The sequence below is a fragment of the Schistocerca nitens genome, chromosome 10, assembly GCF_023898315.1.
Source record: "Schistocerca nitens isolate TAMUIC-IGC-003100 chromosome 10, iqSchNite1.1, whole genome shotgun sequence".
In the NCBI taxonomy this organism is placed as follows: Eukaryota; Metazoa; Arthropoda; class Insecta; order Orthoptera; family Acrididae; genus Schistocerca; species Schistocerca nitens.
Window position 1 is genome coordinate 206,054,957 of NC_064623.1, and position 16,802 is coordinate 206,071,758.

At 43.1% G+C, this 16,802-nt stretch overlaps 1 protein-coding gene across 1 annotated transcript in view; it reads right to left on the reverse strand.

Annotated features, from left to right (window-relative positions):
• LOC126210003 (apoptosis-stimulating of p53 protein 2-like) overlaps window positions 1-16,802 on the reverse strand; it is a 664,157-nt gene that overhangs the window by 461,649 nt on the left and 185,706 nt on the right. The window lies entirely within an intron of this gene.

The following is a 16,802-nucleotide window of genomic DNA, read 5'->3' on the forward strand; positions in this document are numbered from 1 at the left end:
AGGATAATCCCATGACAATGAAAGTACAGTGATAATCAAAACTCAATTAAACCGAAATGTCGGTCTTTGGCCCTGTGCAAAAATCAGAATTAATTTCTTACCTTAGTATAACTGCATGTGAAATATCTGCTCTTATTCTGCGCCACAGCTTGGAGGAAATGCATCGCAATAATTAATTTTTTTTTTTGAAGTTAACTGAAACTTTTGTTTGAAGGAAATGGAAGGAAATCGAATGATTCTTTTGTTAAAAATTGCTTTGAAATCAAAATTATTATTGGGGGCGATTCTTACACAAATTAGTTACAGTTAATTTACATCATTAGCTGAGCGCAATGCTGCTTAATAATATACCTTGTCCTGAATCTCGACCATTGCGGTGCCGACGCCCGCCGACTGCTCACACACAACGAAACTCTCTCGCATCTAGACCGCGACTGCGTCATCTCCGACGCGCTACTCGCAACCACTAGCTTGCAACTGAACTCTCTCGCTCTCTGGTCAGAGATTCTTTTATGCCTCACCATCGCTGCCTATGAAACGTACGCGTTTCAAGTACTTCAAACAAAAGTTATGTCATCACGTTTGTCGACTTTAAAAAAGCATATGACAGTATAGACCGAGAATCCCTTTTTGAAGTATTAGCCGAATTTGGACTAGATCAAAAGACAACAAACATCATAAAAGGAACACTCACGGAGACAAAATCCAAAGTAAAATTTATGGGAGAATTGAGCACAGAATTTGAAATAGACACAGGAGTTCGACAAGGGGATGTACTGTCTCCAGTGCTCTTCAATTGTGCTCTTGAAAATGTTGTTAGAGAATGGAAAAAAGCAGACATTACCGATGCACAGAAACAGCTAGAATTATTACAAAAACAGGCAGCTAAAATAGGATTACAAATTTCATTTGAAAAAACAAAAGTTATGACTGACATCAAAGATGCACCTTCTGATCTCAAAATTGGTAATAACTACATCTCTCGAGTAAAAGAATCTAAATATTTAGGTGAATAGATTGCAGAAAATTGTAATCAAAAGAAATCTGTCAGATCAAGAGTCCAGAAAATGGAGACGGCGTTTCAGTTAACAAAAAACATTTACAACAAAAAGAGTCTCTCGTGGAATTGCAAAATACGACACTATACAACAGTAATTAGACCCGAAGCTGTCTACGCATCTGAGACACTAAACCTTCAACACAGAACACTAAAAGAGGAATTAGAAGTGAAAGAACGTAAGATAATGAGGAAAATCCTAGGACCAAGAACTAAAGATGGGGTAAATTATCCAAAACCCAATGCAGAAATATATAAAAATATCTCCAAAATAACAGACACAATGCGCATGAGAAGAATCCAATTCATGGGGCACTTAGAAAGAATGGACTCAAACACGTTAACGTACAAAATCTATAAATTTTTAAAGAACAAAACTACAAGACCGAACTGGTACAAACAGACGGAAAAAGACCTGAGAGAATTAGGGTCTCCAAATCTACATGATAGAAATGAAATCAGAAAAATCACAAACACACGGGGTTTTGAGGAAGAAGAGAGAAAAACTAACCGACATACATGGTCTACGCAACGAAAGCTAGCGCATTCGTTGTTTATGAAGGAATACTGGGCGAAAAGGAAGGCCAACAAATGTCGATTACGCGTGGTCCTAAGTGATCCATCCGCGAAGAAGAAGAAAGAAGAACAAAGGCGAGATTCAAACGCACCTTCACTTCCACCGGTCAGGATTTGTAGCGTGTTGTTCATGGTGCTGTACAAAAATTTGCAACTGCACGAATTGTTTGCCACATTCGACCTATCCTGTTTTGAGTGACTACCCATATTACGGTACTGGCTTAGTCGAGAACTGACAAATTATAAGAATGAGTTTATGTAAATTTTGCCGAACAATTTTGTGAGTTTTAACAGCATAAAATAAATAATTACAACGTCGTATTCGTCGTGTCTTCTGGCTACGAAACTACTGGGCTTCTAAGGGTTAATTTTTGAGCGAATTGTGTACATAATTAGTTTCAACCTAACGTTTACAAATGTAGTGTTTCTTGCATTATCCTCCCGTGCACGTTTAAATTCAAAATGTGAATGAAATATCCGACTATGCTAATAGCGTAATGCCACAGAGTCAAGAAAACCTAGATTATCGGGAATAGTTCGTGTAGTCCGATATTTTGTACAGTGAGAGGAGATAGTGCCACGAATAGCGTACTAGCAATCCTGTCTGGTGAGGGATGGTGTGGGGACGGAGGGGCATTCGAAGGTAACTTTTGTGTGTTTTTTTGAATAATTCGAAAACGTGGCCTTCAGCAGAAATGTATCACAGTACAGAATTTAACTACATTAAATTATCTGCGAAAAGGTGCTGTTCTTTTTTTCTGTAGGGCTAATAGTTTGCGTATAGCCAGTGAGAGAATATGAAAATCTAGCGCCTGGTATTTGAAGATCTGGTCAATCGAAGCTCTGCTGCCGCTACATTCTAAGGTCCCGGTTTGATTTTTGTGCACAGTTCTGTGACTGAACGCTACTAAAACACCAAGGCTAAACAGTGCAATTGTTTTCTCGCATTTCGTCCCACGGTGTTTGTAACTCGTTCAGTTTATTTCTAGGTTAAAACCGATAGGCCACGTGCTACAAAGTGTAAGCTAGCGGGCTGCTGTGGCCACAGCAGCCGAGCGCTTCTAGGCACTTCAGCCCGGAACCGCGCAGCTGCTACGGTCGCAGGTTCGAATCCTGCCTAGGGCATGGAAGTGTGTGATGTCGTTAGGTTAGTTAGGTTTAAGTCGAGGGGACTGATGACCTCAGATGTTGAGTCCCATAGTGTTCAGAGCCATTTGGACCATTTGTGCGAGCAAAACGGCCGAGCGCCACAGGTTCATCGGGGTCTGTCTAGAGAGGTAATTGTTCCCGTACAAGGAAAAGAGACATTGGTTGCGTCGAACGCTAAACATCAAGAAACAGCATGCACAAATTTGACACACACGCTCAGCCATAGAGCAGGGATGCTTGTTGTCGCTGGTTTTCGTTATACTGTCTCTTTTTTACGGGAGCTTAACCTGACTGTTAAAACCGGTCAAAATAACCGGGTACTGAAATAACTGGTCTTCCAATAATAAACTTAGAAATCAAAAATTGAAAAAACTTTGACTCTCTCAGATTCAGGATACATAGAACCAAAATACTGAATTAAAGAGGCAAATAAAAGAAAACTTAGGTCGTGTACCGCTCGCTGCTTTCCCCGAAAACTGATAAGTGGTTGAATACTATTAAAAAATCACCAGTATTCTCCTAGTGATTCTAATTTTTTGAAATTCTGCCCAAAAATCATGTTGTAATAGGGGATCATAGCGCTATTTGGCCATCACCAACAGTCAGAGCTAAAGAGTGAAAACTGAGGTTGAAGAATTCTGTTTTCCGTGTTAATTTGTCCATTTTAAAGGAATAGAAGCAGGTAAAGGGATGTTACGTAGACGCAAGCTGCAGATCACCTACTTTCTTCTTTTATTGTATACTATGAATGAATTGTTATTAAGTTTTGAATTTATCACTGTTGATATAATTTCCTCCCTCTTTTATTATTTCACAGAAATGCCAGGCAAATCTTTAATGGTTAAAAGCAAATGAAGCACTGTACTTCACTATCACATCGCTACGTAAAAATATTTGCAGACTAGAGCTGGTGCTATTCTCCAGTGGAAGTCACGCCTAACTTAAGGCACGTCATGCGATAACACAGATATTATTTAAAATCTGAATGAGGGGCTCCATATGGTTCCCAAGTTGTGCAGCCACTGTAAACCATAAAATTACCAAATAAGCAGCAACCAGTTGCAAGATCATGTTTTCTTTATTTAATTTTGCATATCGATTGCAACTGATTAACAGCCATCATCGGTGCTTTCAACGTGTATGTTCCCTGAGTAATAGCACTGTCTTAAACAGACGTCAATCGATATGCAAAATTAAATAAAGAAAACATGATCTTGCGACTGGTTGCTGGTTATTTGGTAATGTTATTATTTGAAATATCTCATCAAACTTCGCACAATATCCCTGCACTACGATGCTTGTCGGACAATCAAGGATTCTTGCGCAACATGCTTGCACAAGCATGCTTGTCGGACAATCGAGGATGCTCGCGCAATAAGCTTGCACAAGCGCGCCTGTCGAGCCCGCAGGAAGCCGTGTGGCCGCCTACGAGACGCAGACGCCCGCGCAAGGGCAACAGGACGCAGCTGTCCGCGGGAGATTTGGGCGCTCGATGAGGCCCTGGACAGGTTGGCTTCCCGGTGGCTGAACCCACGGCCTTCAGCCACGAGAGCGGACCGGGCGAGGACGGCGCCGGGCGAAGCCAGCGGGCGCGAGAGTGAGACGGCGAGAGAAAGAAGTTGCGGAGGAAGCGGCGGGGCAGGAGGAGCGGCGAAAGCAAGCGGGGAGAGGCGAGGCGCGGCGCGGCGCGTGTCCCGCCACAAGGGCAGCCCAAACTGGCGGCAAAAGTTTCCCGCGCAGTTCAGGAAGGCAACTGGCTGGCTGCCGCACCTGCGGAACAACTTTCGCTGCTCCCCACGGCGCGATGTCGGCACCTGCGACGGGCGCCGGTGACCCAACATGTGCCCCCGGCGACTTCATTCAGGTCTGCCGGCTGTGTCGCGCCAGTGCGCCATTCTACCACTAAACCACGAATCCTTAGAGATTGATCATCCGTGCATTAAACAGCTTCAAACGTCTCACTGGACCTGACGGGATACCAATTCGATTCTACACAGAGTACGCGAAAGAACTTGTCCCCCTTCTAACAGCCGTGTACCGCAAGTCTCTAGAGAAACGGAAGGTTCCAAATGATTGGGAAAGAGCACAGGTAGTCCCAGTCTTCAAGAACGGTCGTCGAGCAGATGCGCACAACTATCTCTGACATCGATCTGATGCAGAATTTTAGAACATGTTTTTTGCTCGCGTATGATGTCGTTTCTGGAAACCCACAATCTACTCTGTAGGAATCAACGTGGATTCCGGAAACAGCGATCGTGTGAGACCCAACTCGCTTTATTTGTTCATGAGAAACAAAAAATATTAGATACAGGCTCCCAGGTAGATGCCATTTTCCTTGACTTCCGGAAGGCGTTCGATACAGTTCCGCACTATCGCCTGATAAACAAAGCAAGAGCCTACGGAATATCAGACCAGCTGTGTGGCTTCATTCAAGAGTTTTTAGCAAACACAACACAGCATGTTTTTATCAATGCAGAGACGTCTACAGACGTTAAAGTAACCTCTGGCGTGCCACACGGGAGTGTTATGGGACCATTGCTGTCCACAATATATATAAATGACCTAGTAGATAGTGTCGGAAGATCCATGCGGATTTTCGCGGATGATGCTGTAGTATACAGAGAAGTTGCAGCATTAGAAAATTGTAGCGAAATGCAGGAAGATATGCAGCGGATAGACACTTGGTGCAGGGAGTGGCAACTGACCCTTAACATAGACAAATGTAATGTATTGCGAATACATAGAAAGAAGGATCCTTTACTGTATGATTATATGATAGCGGAACAAACACTGTTAGCAGTTACTTCTGTAAAATATCTGGGAGTATGCGTACGGAGCGATTTGAAGTGTAATGATGATATAAAATTAATTATTGGTAAGGCGGGTGTCAGGTTGAGATTCATTAGGAGAGTTCTTAGAAAATGTAGTCCACCAACAAAGGAGGTGGCTTACAAAACACTCGTTCGACCTATACTTGAGTATTGCTCATCAGTGTGGGATCCGTACCAGGTCGGGTTGACAGAGGAGATAGAGAAGATCCAAAGAAGGGCGGCGAGTTTCGTCACAGGGTTATTTGGTAACCGCGATGGCGTTACGGAGATGTTTAGCAAACTCAAGTGGCAGACTCTGCAAGAGAGGCGCTCTGCATCGCGGTGTAGCTTGCTGTCCAGGTTTCGAGAGGGTGCGTTTCTGGATGAGGTATCGAATATATTGCTCCCCTTACTTATACCTCCCGAGGAGATCACGAATGTAAAATTAGAGAGATTCGAGCGCGCACGGCAGTCGTTCTTCCCGCGAACCATACGCGACTGGAACAGGAAAGGGAGGTAATGACAGTGGCACGTAAATTGCCCTCCGTCACACACCGTTGGGTGGCTTGCGGAGTATAAATGTAGATATAGATGTACTTAACAAATAAGTTTGTATGTTAAATACCTGGCGTTCAGCGTGTAAACAAGAAATTATTAGAAAAAATTTGAATTTATGCCTGAAGTTTGATTTTGACGTCGCTAAATGCTCTAATTACGATGCACTACATGAATATAGTGTGGGTAATACGTGCTACATTGTAAGCAAAAACTACGTTTTCACGCATCTCAATGTTTATGGCGTCAAATATCCTGAACGACGTCTTCTAAAGTGATATAAGTTTCCAGCTACATTCAGTAGTATATGTAGATACTAGTGTGCTGTAACTTAAGTTAGTAATAAAGTACTAATAGGCTAAAACGTCATCGCTGACATTTAAGTTTTACTGCACGCAATTTTAAGAAGCTAGTTTTTCACACGTCTAAATGTATATGATGTCGTATCTCTCGAACGACGCGTCGTACGATGATACAAGTCTGCAGGTAGAGTCAATGGTGCGAAATATGTTACGAATAGAATCAGTAGCAAATAAGTACTAAATTACAACATCATGTGTTGTTTCTGAGAACTATGGGACTCAACTTCTGAGGTCAGTAGTCCCCTAGAACTTAGAACTAGTTAAACCTAACTAACTTAAGGACAACACACACATCCATGCCCGAGGCAGGATTCGAACCTGCGACCGTAGCGGTCTCGCGGTTCCAGACTGCAGCGCCTAGAACCGCACTGCCACTTCGGCCGGCTACATCATCATGTCTGTTGCTGACGTTTTTTGTATGAAGAACGAAAATGTAGTAAGCGAGAAACTTTTTTCCTTTCATCATTTTTTGAGTGGTGTCCGCAACAAAAAGTTTCGCAAAGGTCTGATTCAAATGGTTCAAATGGCTCTGAGCACTATGGGACTTAACATCTGAGGTCATCAGTCCCCTAGAACTTAGAACTACTTAAACCTAACTAACGTAAAGGCATCACACACATCCATGCCCAAGGCAGGATTCGAACCTGCGACCGTAGCGGTCGCGCGGTTCCTGACTGAGGGCCTAGAACCGCTAGACCACCGCGGCCGGCAAAGGTCTGAAATCATGTGTAAATTTTGTTGGAAGTCTCTAACTGCTCTCATAGCAAAATACTGGGTTAATAAATTCCGAATATTGGGGCACCATCTGTTACGCTGACTCAAGAGAAACACACAGTTTCTAACAGTAATACTTGTGTTACTTTTAATGTAAGATTATACCTCTTAAAGAGTACATTATGACAGCATTTTAAATTCGGTCAATGAACGTCAGTACGGTACAAAAACCCTATTCTTTTGCCTAATCTGTTCAACACTTTAGCTTTCCAGTTACGAACACCATGCAAAAAATGTTCATCATGCTGCAACAGCAGTCCTGACTACGTTCTCACCGCATAAAGTTAAAGTGCTATTGATAACTAATTATAAGTGACGTGTAGTGAGTACTCTACCAGTTATGAGCGCCCACTCACTTTACAATACAGCATTTTCGAAGACCACCTTCATTACCTTGATTGTAAGCGGATTTGCATAACCCCACAAATTTTTTTTATAAAATATTAATTAAAAATAGTAGTAAATACATGGTGGGACAGGTAAGAGCGCTTTAAATATATGCACAACAAATAAATACATCAAGGTGTGATTTTCCTAAGTTATAACTGACAATGTGGCGATCTTTCTGATTTATGCAAATAATGTTTGACGTTTTGAGCTGACGAAGTGTTAAACTATATTTTTTTATTTTGTTTTACTGGAACTATATACTATTTTCAACAGCACTGGAAAATACCTTCAAAAACGACTTCACTGGCATAACATTTGCGGTACTCGATCAAATGGTACCAAATTTTCATTATATCTTTCTACATTCTCCCAAAACCCCTTTCCAAACAGTTTGACTTAATTTAACATATCTGTCACTTTCCAATACTTGTGTGCTAAAACGCAATCCAGAAAACAAGGTCGGCGATGTAAACTGGTGACAGATTCCAATTCTCGGGAAAATTAGGTTTAAGCTATGGACACAGACTAGTAATTTACAGCATGTACAAGAACCAAGAGGGCAAAATAAGAATGGAAAACCAAGATCGAAGTGATCACAAAAGCAACGGTTTCAGGGGTTGTTGTGTACATAGCTCCACGTAGTCAGCGCGTACACAACTTTCCCACTAGAGCGCGCCCCGCTAACCACAACAGCGCAGGCGCTGCGTTCGTCCGTCTCCGCACTACGAGATGGCGCTGTCCTAGAGACGGACCAAATTCTGCTTCCGCCGATCCGCGTATTAATATCTAACGCAGCCAATGAGATTGCTGCTTTCGTAGAACCTTTTCTCCTCGCGGATCACACTCGCGCAGTGATACCTGAACGCGCGAGGTATTATAACGAGTGTACAGACCTCCGATTAGTCAGTCTGCATTTGTCTGTACCAGTCTGTAGTCAAGTTTCAGTCTGGGCCTAATAAGATTACCATATTCCTGTACATAGCCATGAAGATAAATGAATAGACACTTTGTCAAGTATCAGAGATACGTGAGAATAATATTAACATACCAAGACCAAAGGAACTTCAGATTGTCAATTGTAAACAGCATCCAGAATCAAGTTAAGTAATTTTATGTTGTTATTATTTTAATAAATGTGTGTGAAAATAATTCAAGTTCTGTTTGAAGTTGGTCACCGTCAATCTGCTACTCTAAGCGTGCAAGAGGCATTTCTATCGTCTGACCTAACGGCAGAAGATAAACACGCCACGATAAGACCACGAGACATATTGCTGACACTCGCCTACTTCGTTAGAGCGACAAGTCAAATAATCTGATGGTGTGTGTACCGAAGGTCTTACAGTACGCACCCCACAGGGGTCGGTGCAGTCTTTCCCCCTACTGTTTAGTCTGTACATTAAACAATCAATGAGCGAAATAAAAGAAAGGTTTAGAACTGGGATTAAAATACATCGTGAAATGATAACAATGATAAGATTCACGACATGGCTATCACCAATGAAGAAGAATTACAGGACCTGCTAAATGGAATAAACAGTGCAATGCAAGGCAGCAAACGGCGTGCCAAACTGCACGCAGGCCGAATGTGCGTGCGGGCTGCGTGACAGGTCGAGGCTCGGCCGGCTTCGGCTTCGCTCGGTCTTTCTCGGAAGTGCTCGGTATAGCGCGACATCTTATTCACTGCTGCGGTGCGGCGTTTCTCGGCCGGTACAACTCTCTTCAGTTCGCCAGAATCGCGGTTTCAGCGCTGTTTATCCTTCGCTATTTTTTCAAGGTATGAAGGACATTCACTGGTCCAGCTGCTGTTTGCAAAAAAGAGGCAGTATATAGCGATAAATCGTCACGAGTATTTGAAAATGAATCGGAATGACGGAAGAGAGGTATGAAGTATGTAGCACGTAAATAAACTGCTGGTATGACTAGCAAAATTTCTGAAGTCGCACGGATTATTCTACTGTCAGTTGCACTGTTTTTGACTGACGTGAATGAACAGTATGATGACTTTATACATTACTGCAAAGTACGTAGGTTAAGTCAAAGGGTCAAGCCTGCAACGATTTTTCTATTTAAAACTCGGTGTGGTTGAAGTTCGTGAAGGAAAAAGGGGTGCAGGAGCAAAAATTAGAACATTAGCAATGGACTTCAGACTTCACGTTTTAAGTGGACTTGACTGCACACTGTGCATATCGAGACACTGCAATTTATTTCTGATTTAATGGAGATGCATTTAAGAAGAAAATAGCCTTGTAGAAGGGACACATTCTGACAAACAAGATTTGAAGAAATCATTGTGGCCTGGAAAGAAGTATAAGGACAGTTTCGTAATATTACGAGGACATTGCCCATCTTCGATCTGTGCTTGAGACCATCTGCTCATGTGCACGTGCCGATGCAACTCGCTGATCTGGAAGGTAATTACCGTTTTAAAGACAAATCCGTTTACTTTTCATAGAGAGTTTATTAACAGATCCATCACAGCTGCAGCCACCGATTATGAACCAACTGGTTCATTCTAAAGCTGGCTCCTCCCTCACCCCCCCCCTTGTCGCCGAGCGGTTCTAGGCGCGTCAGAACCGCGCTGCTGCTACGGTCGCAGGTTCGAATCCTGCCTCGGACATGGATGTGTGTGAAGTCCTTAGGTTAGTTAGGTTTAAGTAGTTCTAAGGCTAGAGGACTGATGATCTCAGATGTTCCATAGTGCTTAGAGCCATTTGAACCATTAAAGAAGCCGGCCGCTATGGCCGAGCGGTTCTAGGCGCTTCTGTCCGGACCCAGACGGCTGCTACGGTCGCAGGTTCGAATCCTACATCGGGCATGGATGTGTGTGATGTCCTTAAGTTAGTTAGGTTGAAAAAGATAACTGCCCTCTGTAATAAAAAAAACTGAGTGAACGAATCAACGATTAACCCGAACGGGTGTCATGGGACGTCCATCCAGAACAAATGCAACGAGGAAAAAAAAAATGGTTAGCGCTACAGAATGTCAATCCTAAGAGCCCGGGTTCGATTCCCGGCTGGGTCGGAGATTTTCTCCGCTCAGGGACTGGGTGTTGTGTTGTCCTAATCATCTTCATTTCATCCCCATCGACGCCAAGTCCCCGCAGTGGCGTCAAATCGAAAGGCTTGCACCCGGCGAACGGTCTACCCGACGGGAGGCCCTAGTCACAGGACATTTACATTTTATTCTCAAGCTTGGCCTGCTGAGGTTGCACTGAAAGTTCCAGATGGTAGTTTTTTTTTTTTGGTCATCAGTCTACTGACTGGTTTGATGCGGCCCGCCACGAATTCCTTTCCTGTGCTAACCTCTTCATCTCAGAGTAGCACTTGCAACCTACGTCCTCAATTATTTGCTTGACGTATTCCAATCTCTGTCTTCCTCTACAGTTTTTGCCCTCTACAGCTCCCTCTAGTAACATGGAAGTCATTCCCTCATGTCTTAGCAGATGTCCTATCATCCGGTCCCTTCTCCTTATCAGTGTTTTCCACATATTCCTTTGCTCTCCGATTCTGCGTAGAACCTCCTCATTCCTTACCTTATCAGTCCACCTAATTTTCAACATTCGTCTATAGCACCACATCTCAAATGCTTCGATTCTCTTCTGCTCCGGTTTTCCCACAGTCCATGTTTCACTACCATACAATGCTGTACTCAAAAAATTTCTTCCTCAAATTAAGGCCGGTATTTGATATTAGTAGACTTCTCTTGGCCAGAAATGCCTTTTTTTTCCATAGCGAGTCTGCTTTTGATGTCCTCCTTCCTCCGTCCGTCATTGGTTATTTTACTGCCTAGGTAGCAGAATTCCTTAACTTCATTGACTTCGTGACCATCAGTCCTGATGTTAAATTTCTCTCTGTTCTCATTTCTACTACTTCTCATAACCTTCGTCTTTCTCCGATTTACTCTCAAACCATCCTGTGTACTCATTAGACTGTTCATTCCGTTCAGCAGATCATTTAATTCTTCTTCACTTTCACTCAGGATAGCAATGTCATCAGCGAATCGTATCATTGATATCCTTTCACCTTGTATTTTAATTCCGCTCCTGAACCTTTCTTTTATTTCCATCATTGCTTCCTCGATGTACAGATTGAAGAGTAGGGCGAAAGGCTACAGCCTTGTCTTACACCCTTCTTAATACGAGCACTTCGTTCTTGATCGTCCACTCTTATTATTCCCTCTTGGTTGTTGTACATATTGTATATGACCCGTCTCTCCCTATAGCTTACCGCTACTTTTTTCAGAATCTCGAACAGCTTGCACCATTTTATATTGTCGAACGCTTTTTCCAGGTCCACAAATCCTATGAAAGTGTCTTGATTTTTCTTTAGCCTTGCTTCCATTATTAGCCATAACGTCAGAATTTCCTCTCTCGTCCCTTTACTTTTCCTAAAGCCAAACTGATCGCCACCTAGCGCATTCTCAATTTTCTTTTCCATTCTTCTGTATATTATTTTTGTAAGCAGCTTCGATGTATGAGCTGTTAAGCTGATTGTGCGATAATTCTCGCACTTGTCAGCTCTTGCCGTCTTCGGAATTGTGTGGATGATGCTTTTCCGAAAGTCAGATGGTATATCGCCAGACTCATATATTCTACACACCAACGTGAATAGTCATTTTGTTTCCACTTCCCCCAATGATTTTAGAAATTCTGATGGAATGTTATCTATCCCTTCTGCCTTATTTGACCGTAAGTCCTCCAAAGCTCTTTTAAATTCCGATTCTAATACTGGATCCCCTATCTCTTCTAAATCGACTCCTGTTTCTTCTTCTATCACATCAGACGAATCTTCACCCTCATAGAGGCTTTCAATGTATTCTTTCCACTTATCTGCTCCCTCCTCTGCATTTAACGTTGCACTCTTAATGTTACCACCGTTGCTTTTAATGTCACCAAAGGTTGTTTTGACTTTCCTGTATGCTGAGTCTGTCCTTCCGACAATCATATCTTTTTCGATGTCTTCACATTTTTCCTGCAGCCATTTCGTCTTAGCTTCCCTGCACTTCCTATTTATTTCATTCCTCAGCGACTTGTATTTCTGTATTCCTGATTTTCCCGGAACATGTTTGTACTTCCTCCTTTCATCAATCAACTGAAGTATTTCTTCTGTTACCCATGGTTTCTTCGCAGCTACCTTCTTTGTACCTATGTTTTCCTTCCCAACTTCTGTGATGGCCCTTTTTAGAGATGTCCATTCCTCTTCAACTGTACTGCCTACTGCGCTATTCCTTATTGCTGTATCTATAGCGTTAGAGAACTTCAAACGTATCTCATCATTCCTTAGTATTTCCGTATCCCACTTCTTTGCGTATTGATTCTTCCTGACTAATGTCTTGAACTTCAGCCTACTCTTCATCACTACTATATTGTGATCTGAGTCTATATCTGCTCCTGGGTACGCCTTACAATCCAGTATCTAATTTCGGAATCTCTGTCTGACCATGATGTAATCTAATTGAAATCTTCCCGTATCTCCCGGCCTTTTCCAAGTATACCTCCTCCTCTTGTGATTCTTGAACAGGGTATTCGCTATTACTACCTGAAACTTGTTACAGAACAATTAGTCTTTCTCCTGTTTCATTCCTTGTCCAAAGACCATATTCTCCTGTAACCTTTTCTTCTACTCCTTCCCCTACAACTGCATTCCAGTCGCCCATGACTATTAGATTTTCGTCCCCCTTTACATACTGCATTACCCTTTCAATATCCTCATACACTTTCTCTATCTGTTCATCTTCAGCTTGTGACGTCGGCATGTATACCTGAACTACCGTTGTCGGTGTTGGTCTGCTGTCGATTCTGATTAGAACAACCCGGTCACTGAATTATTCACAGAAACACACCCTATGCCCTACCTTCCTATTCATAACGAATACTACACCTGTTATACCATTTTCTGCTGCTGTTGATATTACCCGATACTCATCTGACCAGAAATCCTTCTTCCTTCCACTTCACTTCACTGATCCCTACTATATCTAGATTGAGCCTTTGCATTTCCCTTTTCAGATTTTCTGGTTTCCTTACCACGTTCAAGCTTCTGACATTCCACGCCCCGACTCGTAGAACGTTATCCTTTCGTTGATTATTCAATCTTTTTCTCATGGTAGCCTCCCCCTTGGCAGTCCCCTCCCGGAGATCCGAATGGGGGACTATTCCGGAATCTTTTGCCAATGGAGAGATCATCATGACACTTCTTCAATTACAGGCCACATGTCCTGTGTATACACGTTACGTGTCTTTAATGCAGTGGTTTCCATTGCCTTCTGCATCCTCATGTCGTTGATCATTGCTGATTCTTCCGCCTTTAGGGGCAATTTCCCACCCCTACGACAAGAGAGTGCCCTGAACCTCTATCCGCTCCTCCGCCCTCTTTGACAAGGCCGTTGGCAGAATGAGGCTGACTTCTTATGCCGGAAGTCTTCGGCCGCCAATGCTGATTATTTATCAAACCATCAAAATGGCAATACGTATAAAATGTTCGTAGAAGACCCTGACAATCAACACGTTCCTACTTAGCAAGTCAGACTCAAACACAGCTTGATTCCGACCTGTTAAGTAGGAACGTGTTGATTATCACAGTCATCTACGAATATTTTGTATGTATTGCCATTTTGTTGATTGTTATTAAGATCACGCACTTTCAATATAATCTCAGTAAGCGAGGCTTGAGAGTCAACCAGTCGCTTCGAAACCGGTCGCCAGACATACGTACTGCAATTGTGATGGATTTGTTAATAAATGTATCATGAAATATGAGGGCTATTCGGAAAGTAAGAAACGGTATGTCGCGAAATGGAAACCACAGTGAAAATCAAAACTGTTTTGTTTGCAACAGTTAGCTACACCCTCCAGCTACTTCTCTACACAGTCGCCGCTCAGACTTAGAGATCTGTCGTAGCGTTGTATCAACTTTTCAATTCGTTCGTTATAGAAGATAGCCGTCAGTGCTTTTCGACAGTTTCTCGGCTGCAGCTCGTTGTCTGTGTCAAAATATTGTCTTCATAGCCAGCGGTTCATTTGAGCAGGGATAAACCTGAGGGTTAGCCAATTACGGGCAGTGTTGTGGGTGATCAAACACTTCCCATCGAAAACGCTGCAGCAGCATCTTCATTGCCCCTGCAGAGTGCGGCCGAGAATTGTCGTGTAGAACGAACCGCATGAGAGTTATGTTATGTGTATTGCATACCTTCAGGCGAAATCTTTCGCCAGGCCTTCATACTTGGCGGGAGGCGCTAATTTCTAGCCACCCTTACGTTCTCACTGTGAGCTCAGCGACACGATGCGATCCACCGGCGTACTAGGCACAGTGCCCAACGCATCTGTGCAAAGATTCATCAGATTTTCACAGTATTTTTCATTTCGCGACCGATCATTCCTTACTTTCCGAATAACTCTCGCATTAAAAATGGTGCTGCTCCTGTGTCAAGAAAATGTTGAAACGAAAAACTCTTTTACGTTAATACCATCCACGACGTTTACATTGCTTTCCTTCGGTATAGTTCCGACGTCTCCATTACGAGGTAGCAAAAGAGCTACAATATTTCGATCAACGTATGTGTGTGAAAGACATCTATTCAGTTCTGAGCGCGAAAGTCTGTATAGTGGTGTGCATCTGTTCTTATGCCGACAGCTTGTACCAAATAAAAATTCTTCAGTGTGCCAAAAATAATTGAATAATACTGAAACTTTGTTTTCTTTGTGATCTACGTTGTCGAGAAATGTGAAATACAGAACCATGTCGTATGCAGTGTGGCTGCATTGTCGTTTAACTGCGGCGTGTCCGCAGTTCCTCACTGCTTGTGCTGACACAGCATGCGTCCGCGGTGGGGGACGTGTGAGGCGAGGGTGAGCCCCAGGGCGCAGCTCGCTAGTCGAATTCTCGGCCACCCCCAGGTCTAATGAATACAGAATATGGGCTGAGAATAAATCTAGGAACGCTGAAGGTAGCGAGGAGTAGCTGAAATGAGGTATGTGATGAACATCATCATCTTGGACAGTTTCCAGCCACTGGCTGGGTCTGTCGGGAACACAAGCCTCTCCATCGTGTTCTGTCTTTCCACCATTCCCCCTCTTCCACCTTCGTCCAGTTCTCTCCTCTTCTCGTCACACATTCCTTCACTCCCTTCACCCATCTATCTCTTGGTCTTCCTCTGGGCCTCTTCCCCTCCAGTTGCAGATCAAACATCCTCTTTGGAATTCTTCCCTCATCCATTCTCTCCATGTGTCCATACCACTGCAGTCTTGATTTTTCTATCCTGTCCTGTACTGGTTCCTCCTTTAGTCTTTCCCTCACATACACATTTCGCAATCTGTCTCGTCTTGTTACACTCAACCTGCTCCTCTGGAACTTCATTTCACTAGCCTGTATTCTACTTTTGTCGCTTTTGTGCATTACCCATGTCTCACTTCCGTATGCCAATATGGGGACAAAGTAGGTTCGGTATATAATTCCCTTGGATTTCTGTGGCACCTCCTTGCTCCAAATAAGCCCCCTAATGCATTTGTAGAACTGCCCTGCTTTTCTGCACCTTTCATTTATTTCCATTGCGTTTCCCCCCTTACTTTCAATCATGCTTCCCAGGTACCTGAAGTTCTCTACCACCTGTAGTTTTTCCCCTCCACAAGTTATATCCACATTTGGCCTATTCTTCTTCCTTGTTGTGACAATTATTTCACTTTTCTTTGATCTTCAAGAAAGGGGATAAAAGGAGATGTGAGAACTACAGAGGAATCACCCTGCTATGCCACTGTGGAAAAATCTATGAAAAGATCCTGGAGAAGAGAATAAGAAGCAGTATAGAAAGTAGACTGCAAGAGGAGCAGTACGGTTTCAGACCGGGAAGATCAACAACGGACCTCATATTTGCGGTAAGGCAACTGCAGGAAAGGCGCTATGAGTACGGGAAGGACTTAATCATGGCCTTTTTAGATATTGAGAAGGCGTATGACAGTATCTGTAGGGACAAGCTCTGGGATGTGCTGAACGCAAAAGGGATAGATGAAGAGATAACACGAAAAGTCAGAAAAATGTATGAGGGAAGTGAGAGTTACGTGAAAGTGGGGAGGGGACGTACTGCATGGTTCAAGCTGGAAAATGGGCTGCGACCGGGAAGTGCACTTTCGCCTTT